The sequence below is a fragment of the Balearica regulorum genome, chromosome 12 (genome assembly GCF_011004875.1).
Source record: "Balearica regulorum gibbericeps isolate bBalReg1 chromosome 12, bBalReg1.pri, whole genome shotgun sequence".
NCBI lineage: Eukaryota > Metazoa > Chordata > Aves > Gruiformes > Gruidae > Balearica > Balearica regulorum.
In genome coordinates this window covers 11,336,420-11,362,761 of record NC_046195.1, presented here as the reverse complement: position 1 = coordinate 11,362,761, position 26,342 = coordinate 11,336,420, and the positions used below count along the sequence as shown (strand labels likewise).

The window sequence follows — 26,342 nt, the reverse complement described above, 5'->3', positions numbered from 1 at the left end:
GCACTCCTGTGTCAGCACCTTGCCAGCTGGATGTGCAGCTCCACTTCAGAGCTAGGGATGCTCGGAGGAAGCAAAAAGAGGAAACTGCATTTTGTTCTATCAGAGCAAAGTAATTGATATTGTGGAACTGTTAAGAGAAGTTTGAAAAAAATTAAAAACAGATTTATATTTCTGTGCATATCTGAAGAAAAGCTTCCCAGCTTCCAAAAGCTTTAGGCTTATTTCACTATATTTAGTGTTATAATCCCAAGAGCCTAACAAGCAAGAACCATGTCTTCATTCCTTAGCAATAAAACCATTCCTGGCCAGAGTGCCACAGGAAGAGGAGGAACAGAAGTGTGGGTCTATTTAACCTTTGCCCCTCTATGGCAGATTACTGTGTATGGGTACACGATCCCTCTTCTATCCAAAACATGCATTCAAACAATCGGTTCATGTGCTGATACCTTGTACATCTGACACAGAGAAGGTGTTCAGCTAAACAGTTATGAAATTTCTAAAATAACACTTCTAAGCACTGGGGACAGCAGTAGAGAAATACATAGACAACAGTAGAGATATTATAAGCTAAAACACATATTTTAATGTTAAGGTCTCATTTTCTCTTTTCAAATATACACCCAAGTCGTATTGCTCCATATGCATATATAAAACTACATTTGTAACCTCAGGTAGGTATTGTAAGTAGTTTTTGATTAAACAGACACTTATATTCATTCAGAAAAGTGAAATTCTGTTTGTGCCATGAGTTCTACATCCTGCAATCCCTTAGTACATTTCTTCTGTGATCTTTTAGAAGCTTTTACATTAAACCCCATGCTTGCTGTAACACTTGAAATAAACCCTATGTGAATCTGTTTCTTCTTAAGAACCAGCTACTGCTTTCTATTATGTAAAGAAAATTAAAAGATACCAAATTGTATGGATCTCCTTAGTGAATACAGTATCTACCAAGTAAATATGAAGTTATACATTGTCTCTCCTCCCAAATTCTGTTACTTGGATAAAAAATCTGGACATAAATATCTGAGTTATCACAGATATATATACATCTGTGTTTAACAAAGTTGCATTTCTAACACTTACAATGGCTAATAAACATTTTAATTATTGATTTCAGCTGAAAAATTTCTGGAGTTGAGCATAAACAAAAGAAATAAATATCTGCCTCTTGGTTAATGTTTTTATTCAAGTGTAGAGGTGAAGATATAGATCCCAGAGATGGAAAAAGCAATTTGCTATTCTCACTCATATTTAGAACCCTATTAGTGGGTTTGTGGAAAAAAATGTCATATACTTTAAAAAAAGCATGCTATGAATTAATGTTTATAGATTTTATTGCTTTTTCCAGCTCTATTTTTATTCTCTATTCTTTGTAATAGTCTTAAAAAACTTAGAATTATAATTTTCTCCCTACAGACGCTATCTGTTTCTATTAAGCAAACATCGATCCTTTTTCTTCCCTCTCCACCCCTTTTGTTTCGAATGGACATAAAATTAGCTCAGGTATTTTTGTGTTTAACATCAGCAACTTCATTTTACATGGGACTAATACAGGGTCCATAATAATAATCACAGTGCTGTATATCACAAAAGACTTACATTCTTTCATAGCATTGCACTTCCTTTTCTATTGACTTCAGGCCAGACTGGAAATGCAGAGCCTGCTGTCCATCATGGGCATGTGCACATGTGGTGGGTTGACCCTGGCTGAGGGCCAGGTGCCCACCAGAGCCGCTCTATCACTCCCCTCTTTCATTAGACAGGGGAGAAAAGGTACAATGGAAAAAAAAACTTACGGGTCGAGATAAGGACAGGGAGAGATCATTCTCTAATTATCATCACGAGCAAAACAGACCGAACTTAGAGAGGGAATTCATCTTATTTATTACTAAGCAAAACAGAGTAGAGGAATGAGAAATAAAATCAAATCTTAAAACACCTCCCCCCACCCCTCCCATCTTCCCGGGCTCAACTTCACCCCCGGCTTCAACCTCCGCCCCCCCCAGCGGCACAGGGGGACGGGGAGCGGGGGTTACGGTCAGTTCATCACACGGTGTTTCTGCCGCTTCTTCCTCCTCAGGGGGAGGACTCCTCTCATCATTCCCCTGCTCCAGCATGGAGTCCCTCTCATGGGAGACAGTCCTTCACAAACTGCCCCAGCATGGGTCTCTCCCATGGGGTGCAGACCTTCAGGAGCAGACTGCTCCAGCGTGGGTCCCCCACGGGGTCACAAGTCCTGTCAGCAAACCTGCTCTGGCGTGGGCTCCTCTCTCCACGGATCCACAGGTCCTGCCAGGAACTTGCTCCAGCGCGGGCTTCCCACGGGGTCACAGCCTCCTTCAGGTGTCTCCACCTGCTCCGGCGTGGGGTCCTCCATGGGCTGCAGGTGGAATCGCTACACCCCCTCATCCTCCCTCCATGGGCTGCAGGGGGACAGCCTGCCTCACCATGGTCTTCACCACGGGCTGCAGGGGAATCTTGCTCCGGCGCCTGGAGCACCTCCTCCCCCTCCTTCTTCACTGACCTTGGTGTCTGCAGATGTTCTTACATCTTCCCACTCCTCTCTCTGGCTGCAAAAGCGCTCTCTAACTGTTTTTGTCTTTCTTAAATATGTTATCACAGAGGCGCTGATTGGCTCGGCCTTGGCCAGCGGTGGGTCCGTCCCGGAGCCGGCCGGCACTGGCTCCATCAGACACAGGGGAAGCTTCTAGCAGCTTCCCACAGAAGCCACCCCCGTAGCGCCCCCCGCCACCAAAACCTTGCCACGCAAAACCAACACAGCACACCAACAGCCCCACAGGGAGCTTCAACTTGCTCAACTGGAAGTCTCAGGGAAGAGGTTTGGGTGATGATCTGCTGCTCATCAGGACTATTCCAGCTAGAGATGACCTTTTGCTGTGTACAGGCCTATGTGGGCTGCTAAGAACACTAGCAGAGAGTAAATGAACATGTATCAATGGCTCCAAAAGCCTAACCCAAATGTACTGCTGATAGTAGATAGGGGCACATGAAACTTTCATTTGTTCTGGTCCTGGAGGGTTTATAGTGTAATTGATTGAAACAGCATAGGCCACTTTATCTAATCATCATGTTTGGGTTTTGCATTTGGCAAGGAGCTTGCCCTGAAACTCAGTAAGAACAGCAAGACACTGGCCCCAGTGAGGAATATACGACTCCTCTCAAACCCACCAACATGCGCATTGGGAACAGCTGTGTGGGGCGTATCTATCGAGATTAAGGAACTAATAGAAAACTTGATGTGGGATGCCCCCAAATACTCATATTCTAACAGTTTAGCCTGTACTGAAACCTCCTGAATCTGGAAAAGCTTCCCCTCTTTCCTTATATGAAGATCAGATCAGGGCAACTAAATTTTCACATGAAATATATCATGCTCCTAGTCTTTTGTTATTTTTATGATATGATGCCAGGTATGATCATCTTCATGAACAGAGAGCGGATAGGTTGTTAAAAGCCTAGTTAGACAAAAATTCCAGGATTAGCTCCTGCCCCCCCAAAAGCTCTCTCCCTCTTTTAATTGTGGTATTTCCACTAGAAAAACTCTCTATGTAATCAAAATCTTTTGCATTATATTTGTCCTAGTCAGAGAGGACAAGTTTAGTTCACAGTTGTTCTGGGTCACAATTGTGCTGGGGTAACAGATCAGAATGACTGGAGAATCAGGCCTCAGAACATTTCTGTTACACTGCTTTTGCTGCACCATTATTTTGAACTTATTTTGTGACAAGACATAAAGACAACAATCCCTCTGGATTCACACTGATAGAACTCCACTGACTTTGGCAGAGTTAATGTTCATTTAGCTGTTATTAACTGCCCTGAGGGTGATATAAAGTCCACACCTAACATCTGAAACACATTCCAGGATCAACAGTGGGATTCACCAGATAATTTTGTTCTCTACTGAAGGCTGCTCTAAACTTTAAATGCCTCTCTTCATCTCATGTTATACACATTAAAAATGACTATTCAGTTGCTCTTATAAACTCAAATCCATATACTCCAACTCTGTACCCAGAGGGTTATTTACTAGATTATAAAAGGGCAGATACCTATTTTGCAGCACACCTGCCCTTTTTATAATTCAGTCTGAGAAACAGAATCAACTGGGAGTTGGAAGACCCCAATACCAAGTATGTACTGGTAATCAGTAAAAGGAAACATTGTATCTTTTAAAAAATTCCTTTCAAATGTAATTGAAGAGTGAGAGGCAAGCTGACAGGGACAGCATTTCCAGTGGACACTCAGTGGCTAGGGACAGAAAGCTCTTCCATTGCCCAGCTAGTACAAACCAGCACATCTCGTATTCTCACATGTCAGGCCAGCAAACATCAATCAGGACTTTCAATAACTGCTGAGCTGTCACACAATATGGAGTGCATGTAGCATAATATGTCCACAAGTTTCCACAGTGATGGTTACACTAGGTTCTTTCTGCATTTGTTGATTTATGCACACTTCCCATAAAGCTGTCCTGTGAACACCAGCACACTTTGAGGCAGAGGTGGGTCTTGCAACACACAGGCACCACCTGGCTATTGCTAAGGATCCTCTTGAGCCTCGTAGAGCGCACCAGGATCCTGCACGCACCCAGCTCTGCTTGGCTGCCTCTGCATTTGCCTCCAAGGGAATAAAGTGCTGGAAGTGCAGCACCTTAATCATAAGCAATCACACAAAGTCATGATTTTAAAAAAGAAAATAAAAGTACCTTGAGGACTTCTGGACATATGTCCAGGGCCTATGGCCCTTATCTAAAAGAAACATCTTCGCATATTTTCTCTGGTGAAATACCTATCATTCCACAATCTCACTTCATACATAGTTATAGTCATTAAGTCAAGGAATTAGACAATTTTTTGCTGTTGCTGAAGCAAGTCACAAACTAATCTTAATTCTGTTAGAAGTTTTCTTCCTTTTAAATAGTTGAAGAAATTTATTTTCTAACTTCCTGCTTTTGACAGAATTTTATGAAAAGAAATTGATTTTACTACCTCAGACTATTACATTCTGCTGAAAGATAAAACATCATACCTAATTTTCTTCCTGATTTTTGGTAAGAATATTTTTAAAAATTCAATAAGCTTTTGACCGAAGTATCGAGTATCGTAAGTGTCATTTCTTTAAAAGTTTATTATTTTTTTAATCAGATACCAATACATTAGAAATTCTGTGAAAAAAATTTTAAAAAGAAACTTACTTTTAAAATATTCTTTCAGGAAGATTACAACCAAACACAACAATATGTTATATTACATTTTGAGCAGAATGTTTACCTTTCACTGAATTTCTTTGCCAGCTGTGTCAGCTTTGACTGTAATAGCTTATGTATAAAAAATATTAAAAAGAGCTGTTTATTTTTTTTAATTGCCATGATCATGCCAAAAAACACAATGTGTGGGCTGCAGGCAGAATGCTGGGAGCAATATTATTCATGTTAAAAACTGTTGCCTGATTTGCTTTCTTTGAAAATTAGGATACTATAAATAGGAGTCCAGTGGGATTTGTCCATTGCAAGTTTTGTTTTAAAAGCTGCTTGGATGAAACTTTTGAAAGACTTACAAAACATAAACCAATCAGAACTATTGCATTATGGCTTGTCATTTCCCTTTGGTCTAGATTAAACCTTTATTATTGAAAGGAGAGTTAGGTATTTGATATAGGTCTACTGCCTATTTCTATGCATATGTCCAAAGACGAAATTTTTTAAAAACTGTATAGAAAGATTTATTTGCTTTTTACATGTCTCATACTCTTTCAATAAGACAACTGTCTTAACTCACTGTTTTGTTCCTCATTGTGTAAAATGTTCTATCACCAAACTCATAACAATTCTATGTTGCTTGCTTTGTGAAAATCCTTCCCCACAAATCACATTTGAACAACTCAGAAATTAAGGTATACTAATCCATTACAAAAAGGTTGTGTCAAACCGGTGTCCCACAAGAGCACCACAGCTGTCCTTTACCTTATTTAGCATTTTGGTGCCTTTTCTGCTGGCTTTAGCGCTGGTAGAAGGCATGCTTCCAAAAAACCCAAGCAACCAACAAACCCCCAAAACACAAAAAAACCCTTATCGGAATAACAAAGCAAGAAGAAACTATTGCAGAGATTTTTATCGAGTACTTTTTTCTGTGATAAATTATACATGACATTCACCGTTAGAAAGCTGGCATTTTGACCTGCACTTGGAATGGGAAGCAATGGGAACTACTGGGATATGCTGACTTTTTAACAGCAAACACAGGGAAAGAAATAAAAGATATGCTGCAAATTTCACTGTGAGCAAAGGGCCAACAAAGCAATTACACAGCTTGTAAGACCTACCTAAACTCCTAGCTTTGACCACTGGATTCTGTAAAGTATAAGGAAACATTTTTTTCCAAACACTTTAATGTTTGACTGTTTTTCTTTATAAGAAACAGTTTTTACATGTGTGTATTCATACTGCACTGCTTACATAAACCACGTCTTGAAAGTGATGTGGGATTTTGATGCCCATCTTAAAGCATGAAGCAAATGGCCTCATGGCCATTTTCCTGAATGCACAACTTTTCATCAGGAATTGGACCCTGTTCAGAGGAGTTTCAGGTGAAATATTTGGCATTACTAAGAAGTTGACAACCCAGTCTTGATGCCTGTCTGCATGGGTTTTTGTGACTCCTCTGTACTCTGACTGTGTGACCTTTGACTTTACTAACTCCACGTTCTCAAACTTGGTTCAGCCTGAGATCTCGACTGCAGCACTCAAGCTCCAGCGGAACAGCAGAAAATGGACAAAGAGGGGAAGGTGGGAAACAGAGGTGTGGTAACTTTGCCGTCAACACTGTTCCAATACACTTTAAACTACTGCCATGTTTTCCTTTGTAAATTAAATTCTTAATGATGTGTATCACACTGCTATCCTCATCTAAAGACATTTGCTGTCCTGATTTGAAGATTTTCTTAGTATAATTGTACTTGAGTAAGAAACAAGAGCTCAATCCCACATTTTGGTCTAATCAGAGTTTAAAAAAAATTAGCATAAAGAGGTGATAATTATCTCCTGTCCACCATAAAAATTCAATCAAAATATGAAAGCCTGGGTTTATCCTACACAAACCATGAAAAAGCAATTAAAGGTATGACACAAAGCCATCGTATTTGATCAGGAAAGTTGACCCTGTTCCAATGATAAAATGATAACTAGTGTCCTGAGTCCAGCTCAGTGACCTTCTGGAGCTGGAACTTTCAATTATGCCAGATCAGCTGCGTCACACAGGCTGGCTTTGTGAGTGAGGCTGGATCAATGCAGTCCATTTCACTAATGATGACAATGATTTAATCAATCTCAGTCACTCAGTGGACAGCAATGAGGTTGTGAAGCAAGCACCAAAAAAGAATGCTAGGATCTTTCATCGTCAGGGTTACACCTAGCTGCTCCCCATTTGTTCTTTTCCTTTAAATGCTAATTTGAAACTATGAAAAAATAATGTTAAGTAGCAATTTCCTAGAAGGGGTTTTGTCACATCTATTCAGACTTACATTCTGCGTGCCAAATTGCAACCTGATGTTCAATAATGCTGTTTTTGACACTTCTGTGTAATAAAAGTGAAGATCCTTCTTTGCTCAGGGATGTCTATGACACTTTTGACACTTCTCTCCCAGAATTGCAGGCAGCCCAGATGTTCTTTGCATTATGCAGAGCATTGCCACAGCTGCTATGGAATGTTGGAAGATATTGGGCTCTAGGCAAAAGTAGCAAAGGGCATCTTTCCTCTTTTTAACTGAGGAGTAATTTTTGGAAAGTAAAACCTTTTGATGTGTGCAAAGTTAAAAATCTCAGAGGGACTTTACAGGCAAGGGACACATTGCATTTTCTCTGGCTCTTGTTTGAAGGTAACTCAGAGACATTACAGAGCAGCTGTTTCCACTTATGTTCAGAAGAATATTCCTTACCTATCTATGCCAGCATGGCATTGCTGCATCTGCTGGACATCTGAATGTTATGATACAGGCAAAAAATGAAAATAACAATATCAGGTCTCGGTGATAGACGCAAGCCTTGATTTCTGTGGACTCCCAAGGGTGCAAGACCCAGCCGTTCCTGGCTTCTCAAGACTTGAATCCAGGGATTGACATTCACAAGTGTTTCCTTCCACAGCAGTGACAGCTGAAGGAGGTTTGGCCACATGCTGTGCCCCTGTAGCCCATATTCTCCCTAGTTGGGCTAAAGTAGGTGTTTGAAGACCACATCATGGACCTGGAGGAAAATGTTCCTGGGTAAAGAAAATAACCAGATATTTTCTGCATTCTCTTCCTAATTTCCACCCTTGTACAGTCCCCAAAACAGATACTTGTAAGACTGAGTAGTAAACTGGACTATTTTTCTCCAGTATTTTAAAAATACATAGGCTCTGCTGTTTAACACAGGACACACAACCAACCATTCTTTGCTCAACAAAGTGATGCAGGATGCAGAAATCCATGGGTAGCTCCCTCAAAAGAAATACTCTTTAAGCTTCAGGGCTCGCACAAGCCACAGCTCCTGTCAGTGGGGGGGCAGATGAGTCGGGATCTTTCCCTGAAGTAGGAACAGCAGCAGCCAAAACGAGTAGTGGGGAAAACTAGTATTTCTGGGTGCTGCCAGCCCAGACTAGAGCAGTTCCTGTAAAACTCTCGTCATCTGGGAAGAAAGATTACTTGTGACATCCATACTGGGACTTTTGTATTGCATTGCAAAGCCACCTCGCATGCATACCAGCTTTATCAAGGAGTTGTTAGCATACCAAAAGAAAAGCAACGAATATCAGCATGCTTTGTTGTACCCTGCCACCAGTTCCTAAACAGTAACTGGGATTTCACCTTGCGCTTCAACCATCCATGGTCCTTCTGATGAGATAGGTGTTAAGGAAGACAGGACCACTTACCACCTTACTCAAAAACCAAACTAGGGATAGCCTGCAGTCGACCCTGGTAAACTGCAGGGCCTGAGCATGTTGACTTTTTGGTCCATGTTGTTTTTGTCCCTATTTGGGATACAGTGCTACAAGTCCATCAGGGATGAGATGCTACTTCAGCAACAGTTGTCACATTGCTCCTTTTCCAGACATATTCCCTAGCGTGGATGTCACTTTCACAGTCAAATGCCATTGGACACAAAGTTATGGTAATGATTACTATGGAAAATAAGAAACACAAAGACAAATAATTTTAACTGAAAAGTCAGCAATGGAAAATGGCAGTCATCCTTTTATGCCCCAGTGCCTCCCAGTTGGACCTGGGCTCTGCAGAATGGGGAAGGAAGTCCAGAATTGCATAGATACATTATCCCCTATGGTTCAGGAGGACAAGCTTATTATGAGCTATAGCTTCATTTGGTAGCAAGAGCTACCCTGTTGTCAGGCTATGATCTATTTCTTATCTTGGATTGTGCCACAGATTTTCTCTCCCACATCCCAATCACAGTTGACTACCACATCTCACTGCATTTGGTGATGGAGGGTAGATCCTGCTTTAAGAATGATAAGCTAGACTTTCAGTAGTACCACAGTAGTATCCAATAAACATTACTGCATGCACAAGTATGCCCTTCCTTCTCCTCTCCGGTATGGAAAGGGATCACTTGCCAAATGTCTACAATTATTAGCAGCTCCCATTACAGGGCTAATCTACTCTCAGTGATTACATACACCTGAGTACACAGTAATAACAAAACACCAAACCACACCTTTGCAATATGTATTTACCTTTGCATTTAAGAGATGCCCAAATTTACAATGTAAATCAAATAGTAAAATGAAACCATGGACCCCAATTAAAAATATTATTTAAAAATGTGACTGGTTTGGACATGTTGGAGGGTACAGGGAAAAAAGGTAGGGCACTACTTTATTCTATGGGGATCCTTTTTCCTTTTAAGGTTTGTTTTTTGAATGCAAAATGGATTAACATTTAATCTATCATTATAATAATATATAGTATTTACAAAGAATTGAAAGAGTCAGACAACAACGGTATCTTAGAAAGCTCTATGTTATTTCTTATGCTTCCAAAAGAAGTGCTCAGATATAATTGCTTAAAGTAGACTTCAAAAGATTTGATACACCAGCAGCTGCAGCAAATATACAGGTTTTTCTATTTTAATTATCTGTTTCTTCTAATAGGTTCTACAAGACTTAAACATGAATAGAGATCAGAGGGGGAGCCAGATTTTGTGTTTTACCTACACTATTCTGAAAACAGTGTAATAATTATAGAAATGGCTGAAGCTTGCATGGTGGTTTGTTTGTATAAGTGAAGTACTCCCCCAGTGTTTCTCTTCTCCAGGTTCAATGATTAACTCCACTTAAAACCCAATACTTGTGTGTCTGTTGACAAAAATCTCTGCAACATAAAAGATTCAATAGCAATACTTGACATAAAATATTTTGGCAAAATGAACCGAATATCACATCAAACACAGTTGAAAGGCAAACTTCCCAGCCAACAGAACAGTTTGATAAAACTCCAAATTCTGATGTTCTTTTATTGTGGCAAAACCAAAAATACTTTTATCTTATAGAATTTATTTGGTCAAAGTGAAAGCATTTTAGATATTGTAATTTGTCATCTTTGCAGGGATGTAGTACATATTCCATTATGGCAAGACTCTCTGCTTCCTTGCTCAAAACTGTAAAATATATCAGCTGTCCTGTTTCACAAAATTTAAAGCTGTTCTGGTGAATACATAATTTTCATTTGGGGTTTGAAAAGAAAAAAAAAAAAAAAATCAAGCCTCATTTAGAAGCTCTTTGCCTTATCACTGCTCTAGCTATTTAAAGCACTGCATTTCTGTTTATCAAAGCCGACTTTCTTCCTTCTCCTATACATTTTTAAAGATAAAAAAATTTAAAAGTAACCTTTCCACTGACATTATTCTCATAACACATACCAAATTGATTTGAAAACATTAGATTTGCCAAATTTCTCCTGGATGTTGAACTGGAATCTAAATATGGCTCCTTTATTTATGTAAGTGGAGGCTTATTTATTCAAGAGAATTTTTTTTGAGTATTTTCCTAATAAGTGTGGTGAGAGCAGCTAAAAAATTTGAATTAGTTTTCAATTTTTAATTTTGGGAACATCAATTTTCAGACACTTTTTGGACATATAATTAAACATGAAGTTAATTATCTGTTTACAAGGACTCTTTTAATGCATGGCTTTCACTGCAGAGAAGCTGTGCAGTCAGGCTGTAATCTCAGCCCAGCACTGACACTGCTGCCAGGCAGAATGGCTACTGCACATATCACAGTCCCGCAGTGTGGGAAGGGGCAATCCTAAACGGACCTCCAGCAGAGACAAGACCCCGTGGGCAAGAGCTCCGGGCCTTTTCATCAAGGCTCTTCATGTCCACCAAGACAACCAGAGTGAACCTGCACAAATGGGGAATCCCCTCACAGACGGGAAGGTTTTGACCCTTGTTTGTTATGACAGGTGGAAGTCTAGTTAGAAATGCATCCCATAAACTAAAAATATGGTATCAGTAAAAATCCCTGTTTTCACTCATTTTTAATTCTCAAAACCTACAGCTTTTGTGCTGGGCTTTTACATGTTTTCAGCAGATATTCGTAAAGTTCAAGGGAAAATCTCTTTAGAATTTGTTTATGTAATGAAAGTGAGATCAAAATAGTGGTTTTCCTGTTTTATAAATATATTTAAGATCATTCAAAAACTAGCTGAAGTTTAGAGCCTCACATTTTTCTTGATTATTTACATCATGCCAAAACCTCAAGATACTGTTATGCCTGACCCCATCCTGCGTTGAGCACAATATAGTGTCCCAAAGTGCTACGTTCAAATGCTCTGATCCCGCAGATATTTACAACATGCTCGACTGTAAGCAGGCGAATAGTCCCTGCCAAAGTAGAGTAACACAAAATTAAGTCAGAGGTAATGGAAATTGTTAAGACTCCATGAATCCTACAGTGAGCCCTGCACAGACACAGAAGCCCATCTTTTTGGAGTTAATTGAAAAAAGTCTAGATTTTTTTTAGCTGAACTATCACCACAGAGGTAACAAATTCCACAGGTAAACACATCGACACCACCTGAGCACCAAAAGCATTGCACACTGCCCCTGAAATGATACCTGTTCACATCCACCTTGTCGACAACAAGCTGAAACTACATCTGTTCATTGCTCCTCTCATTTCCGTACATTTCAAACCTATGCTCATGTCATCCTGGTGACTACAGGCAAAAATATCAGGTGATTCCTGACCAATTTCCTTTGCGTACACAGAAACCGATCATCTCTCTCAGCCAGAGGGTGTCGTGCACACATCCGCTGTTTTGTTCATTCCCCCACAATCCACATAATTTTGTAGTTTAAAATTATTCCTAATTAGCACGTACTCTAAAGAAAATAAAAGGAAACTCCAAATAAAGTTATGAATATGCAGTTAAACTTAGGAAACATAGACTAAAGGTCAAACACTTAATCCTTTACAAATACATTGGTGTAAATGTGAAGTTGACTGCTGACACAGGTAGAATATCTCCAAATTTATACTGGCAGAAAAAAGAAAATCTAGCTAATAGTTCTTAAAATTACTAAATGAAATAATAGCTCTTGAATGACATTTGTAACAGATAAAAATATTAGCACATTGCAGATCTCCAGACAAATCAGGCAGGATTACACTGCAGTTAGAAGTGATATTCTGATGAAAATATAGACATAGGTTTAAGTGAGAAATAATTCTTTCTCAAATATCACACATTCTTTTTCTCCATAAGAAGTATCCATGTATTTTCAGTACCTGCACTGGCTGATAAAAATTGAAATGTATTTTTTGTACAGATTTGAAAAACTGGGATGATAGCATTGGTTCCGAAACCATTTCCTACCAGAGGCGTCCTATTCCATTAAAAAGGATTGAGTTCTATTTGAGTTTTGTTTTAGGATAACTCTTGCTTAATTTTATTTTTCATGTTAAGTTGCAAACTTGCATTAATAAGAGCTGGTATTTTTACAAGAGCTAGAATATTCTGCCCTTTAGTTATCAGAAAATCCTGTATTCTGAGCATGTCTTCAGACAGTTATGTGAATTATTTGTTAGCTGTTAGGTGGATTTATGCTTTTCATCTTAGCCTGAACTTCTCTCATGAGCATTCAGATAAATTATTTTGAAGGCGTTCAGGAACTAAGCATCCAATTGCATTATGTTAATATTACAAGATATCTATATTCATGCATCAAAATGACTGTGCTATAGTTTACTTAATATTTTGCATTATTATATAAATATGAGTCTTTACGCCAATGCATTAGTTCCTTTTTCCCCCCTGATGTTTAAGATTGTACTGAAGTCCCGTTGATGCTATAATTGAGGTTAAGCATGTGCATAAGTGCTGTTTGAGATGGGCCACTATTCCCCAACATGCCGTTTGTCTCTGGTAGATGATGGCAGATTGCTTTACTCTTTGCTCATTAATATAAATACATTTTATCCTCTCTTTGCACTAGCTATGTGCCACAAAATCATTTTTATGATTATGTTATTTATAGTCATGCACATTTCAGGAATATTCCATATACCTATATGTGGAATTACACCTGAAAATGCAGTAATTCACACTTCAAATACTATTTTGGGGAAAATAAGGCTTTCTAACTTTAAAATGTATTTCAGTGAACCCAACAGGGGTAAATTAAGATTAAGCACTGAACTTTAACTCCGTATTTCCTGGTTTTAAGCTTCATTGTGCTACCTTAATATTGGATTAACATACTATGTACACAGAATATTTGTTACAAGGTTTGTGAATAAGTGATTCTCATCTCCTTTGTAAGGAAAATTGACTCCATTACAGGACAGAGGAGACATCAAGCTAACTGATGACATGAAGTCATAATCCTCTATTGAGACATCACACAATGACATTGTTAACATTAGTATGCAATATTTATTATAAATAAAAGACGCTATTGAAGCTTTCAACCCATAAGCAGCTCTGTGTGGATGACTTCACTGTAGGAACACAGTGGAGTTATAATGAGGATAAAAGATTTATTTATACTTAAATATGTTCTCATTAGTAATTCTGCACTAGTGTGTAGCAGATACAATTGGAGGACCAGTAGGGGTTTGTGGTTTGGTGTTTTTTTTTTTTTTTTTTTAATTACTATTTATTGTTTGCACTTTAGCTATGAACATTTAGTAAAAAAAAAGCTAATGAGTTTATTGTACTGTGTATTATTAATTCTCATGAATGAAGAATTATTACATTTTCATAGGATACAGTAACATCACATCACTCCATAACACAGAGATCCAGTTGGTTAGCTTGGACCGTGGTAAAAAGGGGAATCATTTTTGAAAAGGTCCTTCTTGCACATGTAACATAGGCATGGAGCACCATAGTATCCTGTAGAATTTCTTACTGACCTACCTTTATATTATATGCTTTCCCAAACACCATTTCTTTTATATTTCTCTTAACACTACAGTTAAGGACTAACCCACACTGCATGGAAGGCACCAAACAACTGCAGTCCTCTCTACTACCTCACTTTGCCTTAGTACCATAAATATCTCCCTTGTCTCTAGGGCGGGGTTTACTTTCAGACTGTTGTTTCACATTCACCTCTCGGGTGAAACCTAACAAAAATAAGGCAATTGTTGAAAGTATGTGTCCATACTTCACACTTGACTACCACTGTTTTTGTTCAAAACCCAATCTTCCTTTTTGGCTAGCCTAATTTGTCATCTTTAATTTATTTTCAGTGTTCTTGAAGAGTTCCGTTGGTAAAACCTTTAAGATATTTTGGGATAGTTCACTACTAATGGAATTACGGTACAAGAAGAGTAAGTAGGTGTATCTATTATATGGAGAATATTCTCTGTGTAACAAGAACCCACCTCCCAACTGCTACTTAACAGAATCACCAGGAAAAAAAAAAGCTAAAGTAATGCATTATTTTTTATCTTAGGAGAATGAAATTCATCAGGTATTCATTTCTCATCTTGGGAATTACATTGACATGGTTCATCTCTTTCTAAAACTGCATTTAAGTTGATTACATGTAAGCTGACTGATAACATCTTATTCATATTGAAAAACAAATCATTTAATTCAGAATCACTCAGCTCAGCAGTGAAAGTCCTTACCAACAATTACTGAGACATCTGAAGAATTCTACTCCACCTCCAAATGTGGATGAAAAAAGATTTACTTTTCCTGTTAATTTCAGCTGTTCGCTTTCAGCAATAAAATCTCAAACTTTTTTATTGAAAAATAAGGCCAACCCCTTGAAAAATACTCCTTTCTGTGGTCTTAGCAGTCCTGTGGTCTTAGTCTTCCATTTTTATTTAGTGTTTGTTTGTATAAAATTTTATTTATTCTGTTGAAAGTAGGATTTTAAAAAAAAGCTTTAATTTGAAAAGCCATTTACAGTTTTGAAGAATACAACATTTCCAGCTAGATCTGCTTAAATGAACTAGCTGTAAAAACTAACTCAGCTGACATCAGTTACTTTCACTTCCTATGCTCTTTCTGCCACCATACTTATAAACTCACATACTCCATTTAAAGAGATAAGAAGATGAAAGTATGTTCCTGTTGTTATATACTGGAACAGAAAATACAGAGATTGTATGAGTTTACTATAATAGAAACAACATACTGTTGAGATCCCACTACCCAGGTATTTTTTGCCTCAGTCTGTGATGAAGTGCCCGTAGGGAACAGAAAGATAATCTTCATAATTTAGGTGAAATTCTTCCCATTTTTGTATATGTTTGAGTATATGTAACCTTATAGAAGTACACGGTATAGATTTTCAGAGTATTCATTTGAGATTCAGATTATGAGCTTTACCACATTAAGTGACAAATTTTTTAAAAGTATTTCCAAGTTTATAATTTGTGCTAATAATGCACAATACAATTGGGCTTAGAAGGTATTCCCTACTACCTCTCCTGTCAATCCAGCTCTTAACTCTTTAACTCCCCAAGAGTCCAGCCCAAGTCCCATTGGAAATGTTCCCACTGACTTCAGTGGAAGCTGGATCAATACAAATCTTAAATTCAGTTATTAGAGAAATATTATTTTCTTCTGATTCATGCATTTGTCAGGCATAAAAATAACCTAGTTTTGTTTCTTTAATGGTTTTTTTCACAGTAATCTAGGTGGCTGGTACATCTGCCATCTGACAAAACAGATATCTCTTTTTGCAGAGAGTGTATATAAGTTTCCCCATCTATCTCAAAAAAAGTCTCAGAAAGCTATTCAGAACTCAGTACACGTTCTTTCCTTTTCACAATTCATTTTCCTTTTTTTTTGTGACAACCTAGGCAATAATTCACAGCTCACTGGGTCTCCTAAATAACCCCCTTTATATTTACATGGTAGGCATTCCCCCATTACCCAGCAGGATCCAGCTTTATTGGCAGGCAGTCATTAGGCATTCTTAAGACTTTGGAGGTTTAACATACCCTTCTCTAGTTGGCGTCTTTGAAAACACCCTGTATGGTTACCATCTCAGCAAATATATAGCAAATCTCGACAATTTAACAATAACATAAACTGTATCATTTTGTAATTTCAAAGTGGTTCCTTCTTTGGGTCCCATCCAGACTCCCACATGAAGCCTTTAAAGCTCAGAAGCACTTCATCCAATGGAGGATTGTTATGTTTCTTTCTTTTGCTAGAAATTAAACAAGCTGCTTGAGTCTCTTTGCTAAAACTTTCATAAATGTATACTTGCTTTGCATTATGTATTGCAGTTACTTTAACCCAGCATCACTAAGAATTATGGGGGAAATGAAAATGATGCAAAATTGCACCCTCTATTGACAAATGGAGAAAAGACCTTTTAGGAGACATGAACTAGAATAAAGTTAGTAAAATATGTTATGAGAACATAAGTCTAACTCTCACAGAAGTGAGATTTTCATTAGGCCATCTTTCACTAGAAAGACACGATCTGAGTACAGAAGAAGAGCCAAATTTCCAGGGCTAATGGTCTTGCTCTGACTGAGGAGGTTCCCCCAACTGACTTCCTGCACCGCCTACAGAAAGTCATTAAAGACAGTGCCTTACAACCCTCCTTGACACTGACATGTCTCATGCAAACAGGACCTACTGAGTCACTTACTCCTCCCCTTTCCTAACACATGAACCACAGGAATAACACCACCTCTTTGAAGTCCTTAATAAGTGCCAAGTTATATTATGAAGGCTTGTAGGAATATAAAAGAAGAAAACAGAGAAGTTGATTCATATTAGCATTACTGATGCTTGGTACTCGTAATTCTACTTGTTCTGAAGAAACCTCCAAACAAATGTGGAGTGACAGATTGCCAATCATGCCTAGAGCAGTTTGCATCCTACGAGCCTTGAACTGACACAAATGTTCAAAACTTGATTTCTTTACTGCATGGATAAATATTTCAAATTAATATATCAAAAGTGCTTCCATCAGCAAAAAGTCTGAAAGAAAGTGATTTTGTTTTGAAGAAAGAAAAAAGAATACAACCATCTTTTTGTTTACAATTGGACTATCTTCTTTTTAATATTGTCTGAAAGCTTAATTGGGGTATCTGTTTCTTTGATGAGAACCAGAGCCTTTATGATACAATGCCTCATATGTGTCACATACAATGTTGTTAGATATGTCCAGATTTAAGGAGCAAATTCTGGGTAATTCTTAAAATAAGAGCCATTCACACTGATCCAGAAGACATGACAGAATATGAAAAGTATGTGATAATAGTTAATCTGCAAAGTCATTGCTCATGTTAGCAAAATTAGTAAAACTATTTTGAAATAAGCACTTAAGTATATATTTCCCATGTTTGCAAAGTTCAAGTAACATGCTGACAGCACCAAACAATTCACCACCACAGTTGTAATTAAAGGAAGGGGCCCAAAATACCACAAATTGTTTGGGGTTTTCTTTAATCAAAGGGAGTAATTCTTAGTTATATTTTTTCTTATGGCATCCTGTAGCTTCTGAAGACTTCTCTGTCACTTTCTGTACAATACAATATCCCTCTATCATTTGAAATGCTTTGACAGTGTTTCTTTTAACCTGATTATTTGTTTAAAGTTCAAGCTAATAAAAGTAACATCCTATTAAAAGAAAGCCTGGGTGCAGAGCAGTATTTTTGGATGCTAACTGGTCATGTTACTAGCCATCCATGAAACAAATGCTGAAAACACTCGAAAGTGCTCAGAAATGCCTCTCTAAGTCATAAATCTTTCACAGGTACAATTATGTGAAAGCAGGAACAGGAAAAGCACATTCAACATCTGGAGTCAGATGAGTTTACTGAAGTAAAATTGCAAAATTAAATTTAGATGAACTTAATTAAAAAAGGGGATCCGATTTAATATGGACATTCATTAACTTCTCATTGAAAACCTTTCTTGCCTCAAGAAAATATAATAAAGTATGAACACGAAAAACATACAAAGGCTGAAGTGTGAAGGGATGGTCAAATAAAGAAATGCCGTAAGAAGGAACACTCTCTTTTTTCCTCATTTTAACACACATGTGGATATGCACACACTTTTCCTTTAATTGTACCGAATATTGAACTATTTTTTGAGTTCATAGCAGTGGAACAAGTGAACTGGTCATCTGTATGCCCTAAATGTCATTAATCCTTCCTAGGCGTATGCTACATATTTACTGATAACATAAACATGGAACTTTCTCTCTCTCCCTATATGTATTTATAGTTGGTCAATTTTTCTCCTAGATTCTGAAGAACTTTATCTATAACCAGTTATATTTCTTAGTGCTTAAATGTATGTTACCCAAGCTGCTCCTGCTGAAGTGAATGGGAGTTTTGTCACAGGGCTGAACCTTGGATGACTTATAATGGTTTTTCATTTGCCTTAGTTAAGACACAACAAAGGAGGGTCTCTTGCTTTCCTTCACTAGGTCATTAGTGTCTTCTGTTTCCAGGGGAAAAAGATCCAGTAGTTCAGTACCAGTCACTTCTAGCTTCCATGAATTCTGCCTGTCAGAACAGCATTGACTTTCAGTTCTCCAACTTACAGCGTGTGTACAGAATTTAGTAGCGTCAAACAACAATTTGAAAAGTTTAGAACACTGTTATTAGGATCATATTATTTCCTTACAAAACTGCCTTAATAATTTGTTGTTTTGCATCTTGGTTATGTGATAAAGTAACATGATATGAATGCTGTATTCTTTTATATCTAATAAAGGGCATTACTAGTACAGTATGCTCTGAGGGAGATACTGTCCTTTACTAGGAGCACATTCCAACATTATAAAAGTTACCCAGCAATAATGAAATGCAACCTGTCTTGAGGATTCATACTAACACATTATGATGCTCATTTTTGTATGAAAAGAGCATGATTGGATAGGAATGCTATTGTTGTTGAATACATCTTTAAACCGAAGCAGAGATTTTATTGAACTACTTGGTTAATGACAATAAATTTCTAGAGGAATGCTGAATACAGGTTTTGTTTCCACGTTACAAGAGTTCTAGGTTTTGCAGTGTAATCTAATAAAAAAAAAAAAACAACACACTTCAATAGCCTGGAATTGGCAGGACTTGGAAGTGGTGGTACTTGACATCTGTATCACAGTGATCTAAAACCAGCATGAGCATGACTGGACAGGGTGAGGTCAAAGGGCTGCCTATATCCTGCCTCTAGTCAATGCTAAGTGTAGGAGTATAGCATGCAGCGGTATGTCTCCCCTGGCCTCCTACTTCCCCAGGTCCCAAAATATTTAATGTGGTATGCAGCATAACAGTGAGAATAATTTTGACCAAAAAATTACATCTTTCTTTCCCAAAAAGCTGAACATTTACACACTAACACGATTTCCTGCTAAAGAACTACTCCACACTACCCAACTACAGTTTTCTAGAAAATGTATTCCAAACTGATGCAAAAGTATGGTGGGACTTAACTGTTCCCTCTTCCTTTTCTCTTTTAGCAAAGCCGAGAATTTATCTCTGCAGCAGAAATTCCAAGCTTCAAGATGCGGATAGATTACCTCCCTTCACAAGGTCTCCACAGCAGTATTTGAGAATCTGACTCAAGGTTTGAGCAATCAGACTAGTTACAACAAAGATAGCATTAGAGGGGAAAATAATTTGTAATTTTACAACTTATTGCTCAGTTTTCAGCAAGAGGAAACAAATGAATTTCCTTTTCGTGCATTTTACTTTCTCTTTGGAGCCTGCCCACCATCCTTCTGTAAATGGTTACGTTCTTCAAAATGTACAATGTCAAACCTTCTAAGAGCAGTTACACTAGTAGAGAGGACAATAAAGATGGCCTTTCTCCTTTTAATCTGACGAAAATTGCTCAGAACTTGTGTCCTAAACTCAATCTCTTGTAGATCAATACACGTTCTTATATCTCTCTATCCTTCCCCATTGGTCAAGGGGAAATACTTCATTTTCCACACAGATTCAGTTTCAGTGTCACATAACAGAAAACACTAATATTCTAATGTGGTTTACTATGGCATCTTTAGACCTTACCACTGAGACTGAATGTGAAGATCCTCAAATTGCTGGCATCAGTGTTCCTGTAGAGTCTGACACAAATTCAGATGAGTGATCCTGCCAAAAGTCAGAGGAAAATATTCATCAGACAGATGATTATTTTTAATCACAATTTCCCACTACCCATGGAAGCCTTACTTTATAAATGCCTACTGCAGGTTTAATGATAAGACCACTGAAATAGATTTGAATGCAACACACCTGCACATGAACCTGAATATCGATTCCCACAGGGTACTTTCTATAGAGAAACTGTCCTTTTATGAAAGTAATGCAACAGATTTTACCAGGAAAAATAACAGTGTATTGCATTATTAGTTTTAATAAACTGCATTAGAAAGATGTCTCATGGAAAAAACAAACAAACAAAATGCACACAATTGGCTAACCCCAAATTAATGAAGCATACACTCATACACAGCTCATTTTCCTTTCAGATCAAAGAGGTTTTGAAGTTCAAATAAATTTGCCTCCTAATAGTTTTAGTACAGGATTATCTCTCTTAACATCTGAAAAACAACATTCAGAGTTGGCATTTAACAGCTTATTTGTATTGCAGCACTTCAGGGACAAGCAAACTTGTAATTTCTACCATATGTGGAATGTTTCTTGCATTAAAGTATTGAAATTTATATACAAAAAACACGACTGAGAAAAACTTCAGCAAAAGGATTATTTTACAAAATAAATGTATAACATATAATTATTTTTGCTGTTTACTTTTAATTAATTCATATAATACTATAAATACAAATATGTACATGTATACATTTGTTTCATTAAGGTTTACATGGTTATTTTAAAAATTATTCAAATTACTTCTGTTTAGGAGAACATGAAAACTATCTTGAAGTGAAAGCAAAGAAGAAATGGAATTGATGACAAGAAATACATAGGCAGGTGGAGCAGTGTTCTTGGGTCAGACCAGTTTTATGAACTCGTAGCACTCAAATCCAAGTTGCCTCTATACAATAACAGAGCAAACTCAAAAGAGAAAAAAACTGTAAGGAGCTAAAATCAAGCCGTAGATGAATACAGAGGGTCTCCACATCTCTCCTTTCTTCTTTTACTCAAGCTCCCAATGAAAATATTACCATTTTCACTATATAACAACAAATTCCCTAGAGTGAGATTTTCAAAGATATGTAAGAGAACTGGGTGTCTAATTCCCTCAGGCAGCTTTGAAAAGTGCACGATTAATATACTATATAGCTCCTTATACATCAATTTCCCAGTACACTTCACATTAGTCTTTAATCAAGACACTTTAATCTTCAAATTTTCATACAATAATCTTCAATGAAAGGTTCTTTCTGGGAGTTTACAGTATATTTAACACAATTTAAAGACTACTAGTGCATTGCCCTAGCTTTTAATACCCAGAAAATGTTTTATAAATTAGATCAACTACAACCTGGCCAAGGTTTCTGTATTTTTAATATCTTTGGAGGAAGATTACAACAAAAAGGTGCTGGAGGGAATGACTTAGCTGGTTAAGTGTCAGTTCACAATACTTTAAATCACCCCAGAACCATAGCTACAGATCCCAGAGTTTATGCAGTGTGTCACTTTTTCCAAGGTAAGGACTAACATCTCTGCATACATTATTGGGGAAAACAGCATAGCTTACAGTGTGTACTACTCTGTTTTGGCAGCTCTCTGTGTGCACATCTGGCCATAGACATAGTTTCCATATCTGTGTTTTTGCCAAAAATATTAACTGTTAGAATAGTGTGCCAGGCCCATTCTGCAGGGATATAGCCATGACTTCAATTCCTCCTGGCCTTTACTGTTCTCTTCAGTGCTGTTTACCATAGCACCTCTGAGTTCTACTCATGGACCAGGACTTCACAGTATTAGCCCTATCTAAATGCACAGTGGAAAAAAAATTGTTAGAATTTATATAGCAAGGACAAAAGGTAATAGATCAGTATGAAATAAGAGGGGAAAAAAGAGAATATAATAGCCATTACAACAAGCAGTGTTCTTTGTAGGCAGCCTGGCAAAGGCATGTTTTGAGGAGAGATTTGAAGAAACAGTTTTGCAGAAGTGTCTGAAGAGTTTTGATGGGAAAAAGCATGAAGGTGCTGGCTTGAAAAATGGAATGAACATCATGACTCAAACTGAGGTTGAAGCTGCTGTTTTCATACTGACTAAGAGATGAGACAGAGTACAGAAAGGACAAATAAGCTGCCTAAAGGAGAAAAAGGAGAGTCAAATATCAGCTGAGTGTTATGGTCAGAAAGTAATATGGTCAAAAAAACCCCAAAACCCAAACAAACCAAAACCTAGGAAAATGAGTTTTCTAACAGCATAATTTGAGTTGGGTAAGATTATGTTTGTCAAGATTTGAGAAAACAAATTTACAGTGCAAGAAATCTAAGAGCCCATATGGATAGCCAGGAGAGACCACATGTCAGGCTTTACATGCCAGGTGGATCTGAGGTGGCAGAGAAATTTCAGTTGAAGACAATGCTCAGGTAGTGAATTTGGGTGACAGATGAGGTGATAGGTTGTTAATAGACATCATGAGAAAGAGTAACTTCAGAGGGCTTCCGCAGAAAGCGTAAGGACCAGTGTTTTAATGATGTTGGTTTGAGATACCACTTCGATATTTACACAGAAACAGACTTAGATTTTAGTTTGGGTAGGAAGAGTCAGGCCTGAAGTACAGAGGTCCACATAGTTCCTATCAGCCTTATTAACATGGTAGCTGAGTACGTACTTTCATGTGAGTCACCTCATGGATAAACTAGGAGGGAAGTAAAAACCTGACTTTCCTGTAAACTCCTGCAACTGGAGACGTGATAAAGCAGATTCACCAAAGAGCACATGGAGGAAAGGATAGTGTCATGGAAGCCAAAAGAGGAAAGGATTACAGTAAGATTATCATAGTTAAATATATATTGAAACACCTGATAGGTTCACGTGGTCAAAGGTGGAGTACTGATTCTCCAACTGGAGAAAGTTATTACAGACTGGTTTGAGCAGTTCCTGTTGATTACAAAGAGTGGGAATTAGATGGCAGTGACTGTAGTGTACTCCGTGCATTCAGGGATGACAGCTTATTAGAAGGGCAGGTGGGGTAAACACTGGGACATTTTGAAGAAATGAAAGACTAAGGCAAGCTTGAATTGTGCAAGAAAAGAGGAAGAAGAGACAGATTGGAGGAAAAAAGGGCTAAGATGGGGTCATTGCATAAAGCGGGTGAGCAGAGAAGAGGAGCAGTTGGCAAATTTTATAACGTGACACACTAGAAGACTGTTTCAGGAACAGACCAATGAGTGAAAGGAGGAGTTATGAACATCATATATTTATCAGTTTTCACTGGGAAGAAATTGTCAAGATCCTCCTCAGAGAAAGAAATTGTGGTAGGAGAAGAGGCTTTGAGGAATGAGTCAAAGGTGGTGAAGACAAGATTAGGAGTGTGGGTGAAGATTTCAATTATAGTAGCTAGGCATCTGACAGAACTGAGAGGGGAAAAAGAATGACTGTGCCATGGAGGAAGTTGGCTAGGTCACAGGATTTCTGCCAGAAATGCCTTGTTGCACAAAGCAACAAATAGAGAAAGTATCTATAAGAACAGTGGTCTTGATGGCTTTGAGAGATTCAGAGAGAAAGCAGATGCTGACTTCAATCAATTCAGGTATATCATTTGCTTTTGTGCAAGAAGACCAAGGGAGGAGAAACAATAAAGAAGTTGCTGGGCATTTTCCACCCTTGCTAGACCAAGTCGTAAGTGGGTCTTTATTTAAAACTCTCATGGTGTCAGATGAATAGAACTTGACATGTGGATGAGTTCAATTACCATGGAGCTGCAGCACTTCAAAAATGATTGCAGATCCATAAAAGGTCTCTGAATACCTAGTTTACATTCAGACATGACACCTGAACTGGCTAAAAGATACAGGCATATTTGTCCCACTGTGCTTTTTATCTCAGAAAAATCCTATGATTGGTACTTTGAGGAAAAATATATGAAGTATTTCATGTTCATGGGACATGCTTAAGTGTGAGGACATGAACATTTGATGATTTGGGTTGAAATTTCCATTTTCCTCAAGGTCAAGTCCATTCTAGGGAGAGGAATATGCATGATAGCAATCCTATCACATTTCTGGTAATGCAGAAGGATTTCAGCACATACAGTTTTGAGCAGAAGCAGCAGCAAGCCCCTCAAAGCACTAGCAGACACATGACTAATACAATGTCTGAGAAAGCTAATGTTATGATTTATACAAGGCAAATTTATAGTCCTGGGAAGCAAGGAAGAGCTTGGGGATAATATGAGCAGTTATGGTCCGGAAAGCTTAGTGAAAGTAAACTACTGTAAGATGCTGAGAATAGATTTTTTTTTTTTGAATGAAGATATTTTCTTATTAATGATTCAGATGAAGTTTTACACTGTTTTGGCAAAGTCAGGAGTTGAGACTAAAGGAGTGAGAATGAGAAAAAAGTCAAAATTCTAAGTAAAAAAGCTTTAAGAAAGATACTCACGGGAGACATCCAAATGTGCATGCAGAGGGGAACAATTAGCTGAGAGGACGGAACTGATGATTCCCTAAAGACGAAATGTATATTGCAAATCACAAGTGCCTGTGATGTCAGCCTTGACTTCAGCTTGCTAAGTAGTACATCACTACTTGATGGTATCAAGCACAACAAAGAGAGAGGCCTTAGCAAACCTTAATCTTGACCAACCATTGACAAGCACTTTCAAAAATTTAGAGATGAGAAAAAGCAACAAATGGTTGACCCTAAAAATTCGCTATGAACCCAATGCTTAATTTTACATCTTATTGTAGTTGACTTGTCTGAATGCATTACCATAAAATACTCATTAGTCTACTCATCCATCAGATTAGTGTAAGATATTTGTGTGACACAACAGAAGAAATCCAGTAGCACCAAATAACATTTTAGAATGGAATTTCTCACCATTTTTGCTCTCCTTCATGAATCTACTCTTCATCTATCTCCATGTAAATACACTGAATTTAACAGAATTTTCCAAAGTCGTAATGATTTTTATTTCTTTAGATATATGCATATACATTAAAAAGCTGTATCTACCTATCTACCTATCCACCTTGAATAAAATTGATGTCCATGCTTTACTAAGAAAGAATGCAGCTCAGCGTAGCAACACCAGCTACATTTAACAGTAAACCACTGGAAAATTACCACTGGTGTAATTTCCTACAAATAATGTAAATCCAGTATCAACTAGTTATGTAACTCAGATATTGCAAAGTTTCATACAGCACAGAAAAGCTGCATTTTAAAGTTTTATGGGGGGAGGAGAGGAGGTGTGAGGAGATGCAAGTTCTTTTTAACACTAAACTGCTCTTAATGCTGTGAAATACGTGGAAGGAAGGTTAATTGAAAACCTGAAGTAATATAAAAATAAGTTCAGCCTTTAACAGGAATACATATGGTATATAAAGCTCCACTGAGCCCAGGTGGGTAAGTGAACATTTTGAATGCACATTAGTTGAAGAAATGAAGAAGTAGAAGCAGATAATAGGTATTATTAAACTGGAATATTCTCAAGGCCTGGAAGAGAGATAGGAAGCCACTTCCATGGAACATTTTATAGATTACTTTTTCTTCCCACCCAGAGAGTAGTAAGTCCCCCATTTCCCTTTAGACAAAGGTTTTTATTGGCTATAATTATCATCCCTCTAGGGAAAAAGGGGGGGTTTTCAGAGACAGGCTTTAAATGAGAATATCTGGATTCCCCTGTAAAGTCACACCATCAGCGAGGTACAGGATTTCATATAGTAG

At 37.8% G+C, this 26,342-nt stretch overlaps 1 protein-coding gene across 4 annotated transcripts in view; it reads right to left on the bottom strand.

Moving 5' to 3' along the window:
• Positions 1-26,342, bottom strand: part of SEMA6D (semaphorin 6D) — a 224,049-nt gene that overhangs the window by 111,573 nt on the left and 86,134 nt on the right. For all 4 annotated transcript variants that reach the window (XM_075764187.1, XM_075764192.1, XM_075764193.1 and 1 more), the window contains exon 2: positions 20,532-20,612. The gene's annotated coding sequence lies outside the window, so the exon portion shown is untranslated. The remainder of the gene's footprint in view (positions 1-20,531; positions 20,613-26,342) is intronic.